The following is a 2,500-nucleotide window of genomic DNA, read 5'->3' on the forward strand; positions in this document are numbered from 1 at the left end:
TGACTATACCCTCTCAACAGATTATGATCATATGGTTTCATTTCAGAACCAGAAATTGATAGCTTTTTTATTATTTCATGTTTAACCCACTCACAGCAAGATCTCCCTACACCAAACAGAACCAAGTAGTAGCCATTGTTTACCATACACAACTTAGAGCAGGCTTGACAGGGTATGATATGATAGGACATCTGACGTAAAGGATGGGTTATGAAGATAATCAATAGTTCCAGGTAACTTTTTGTATCTTCCTTTGATAGAGCTAATTTATGAAACGATCTCTGGAATAATAACCATGTTACCATGAAATCTTCTCTATGTAAACTCCATAGGCCTTTTCTTGCTGCAATATCTGTTGTGGGAACATTTTTGATATAACTTTTTCCTTTTCCCCACAAAAAAAGAAAAATGAGATCTGTACAGAATCTATCTCCCGTCTAGAAGGATAATAAATGGAGTGAATAGAAGGGTGAATAGTTTCAAGCATCTGTATTTTTTTCTTAGTTAGTGTAACTGTGTTATTGTAGTATCATCAAGGAGGTTTTTGGACCTGTGTGGAACGAGCAGGTGGTGAGGGAAACTTACTGCACATCCATTCCTTTTTTGAAAGGAAGTAGGTAGGACTGGCAATCTGTGAGAATTGGGTGCTACAGCAGTGCCTTCCCTGAGGAAGAGGCTAAAGAAGTATGGAGACATGTCTGTAAGCAGTAGGATCCAAACTCATTCTCATGCTAAAATGGCCCAGCTAGGGTTGAGGCTAAAGGGAAATATTCGAACAACTTGAGTCCTATCCGATCTGACCTGCCGTGAAGGATTGCTGAAATGAGAAGTCTGGACATGACAAAGGCAGAGCTTCTTTTGACTTGGCCTTACTTGATATCTAGAGAGCTTGATGCTGTTATAAAGTTGACTTTGTGGTATTCTCTAGCCATGTGTTTTGCAGGTATTCAAGCATGACTTCATGCATTACACTGAAATGAAATGGCTTGGTATTAATGCTATACTGCTCAGCCACCATCCATGCAAATGTTCTTTTGTGTGCAGTACTTTTGTTAGTCCTTGATATCCAAGACTTCCACATCATCATCATCTGTCCATGTTATTGGCTGTGTTCCTTGGGTTTGGCAAATGGTGCCCTCCCAATGGTTGGTATCCTTGGGGACTTTGCTTATATGTGTTAACATTTTTTTGCTGCATTTCCAAGGGTTTTAACTGAATTTAGATTCTTGACTGAGCTTCTGGGGCATTCTGGTAAATATAGCTCTTCCTGCTGCATCCTTGGCATTCTGAGTACTTGGGCTCTTACTCGCAAGAGCAGAAGATAGGAGGAGAAACAGAAGGTGAACAGAGGTGTGTGGGGGGGGGGGGTAAACTGTAAATGTTACATCTTCTTTTTTAGAATATCAATTTTGAAGATGAGATAGATTTTAAGATACCTTCCTGTGGGACTTAATGCCTCAGTTTGCATATTATAGATAGAACTGACAAAGGCATCTTCTTAAACTATAATAGAATTTTAAGAAAACACTTAAGGTTTAATAAAAAAAAAAAAAGAGAGAGAAATTAATATTTTTTTACTACTTATTGATAAATTGATAAAGGTAGAATGAATTAATCCCCCTTGATATTCCCTGCATAGTTTCAAAACCTTTCAGTAGGTACAGGGAAAAAAAAAGATTCTTATGTATTTTGTATTTGTCTTCCAGTCCTAAATTTAGATTGACACTTGGGTAGTAGTATGAGCTCATTGAGTTAATTATAAATCCATGTTTTGTTGCATAACTTGTAATTTTCTGTGAAAGAGTGACTTTACTAGCCAGACAGAGCCTTGGTCACAGAGTCCCTTCTGGCTATCAAGCCTCCTATATTGCTTTCAATTCAGATACATTTTGCCAGAGTTAGATGCTTCAAAATGTTTTTAACAGTATAATAACTTAACAAAATTCGCACTTAACAACTTTCTAAGTAAAACATGGCATGCATAAAGTGGTAGGATTTAGAGAAAGAATGCTCTTTGTCTGGTTTTCTTAGTTCCCCAGACAGTGAGTTTAAGGCTTGTCAAAATGGCAATAACCCCTGATATTAGTGGTTTCAGTCAGATAAGGCTAGTGGCTTAAAAGTTACCTGGAGTCAAGGATGTTTGTTTATATATTTTATTTTTTATTTTATATATGTGTTTGTTTATCTGTAGATAATTATTCACACACACACACACACACACACACACACACACACACACACACACACACACACACACACACACACACACACACACACACACACACACACACACACACACAAGTTTATATAGATTTTTTTGTAAATATAAAGTTATAAGTAAAAGCTTACATACATATTCTACACATTCAGCTAATACGATCAGTAAAGGAAAAAAAATGCAATGAAGCCTTATTCAAGACTGATTAAAAATGTTTAATGTCTGGAGAATGGTACCTCTTGCTTGCAGAAACTTCTAACACATTAAGTACTTGGGGAAACT

At 36.8% G+C, this 2,500-nt stretch overlaps 1 protein-coding gene across 4 annotated transcripts in view; it reads left to right on the plus strand.

Moving 5' to 3' along the window:
• Positions 1-2,500, plus strand: part of LOC125042976 (rho GDP-dissociation inhibitor 2-like) — a 17,275-nt gene that overhangs the window by 7,661 nt on the left and 7,114 nt on the right. The gene's annotated exons all lie outside the window — the stretch shown is intronic.

Source organism: Penaeus chinensis, chromosome 33, assembly GCF_019202785.1.
Source record: "Penaeus chinensis breed Huanghai No. 1 chromosome 33, ASM1920278v2, whole genome shotgun sequence".
NCBI lineage: Eukaryota > Metazoa > Arthropoda > Malacostraca > Decapoda > Penaeidae > Penaeus > Penaeus chinensis.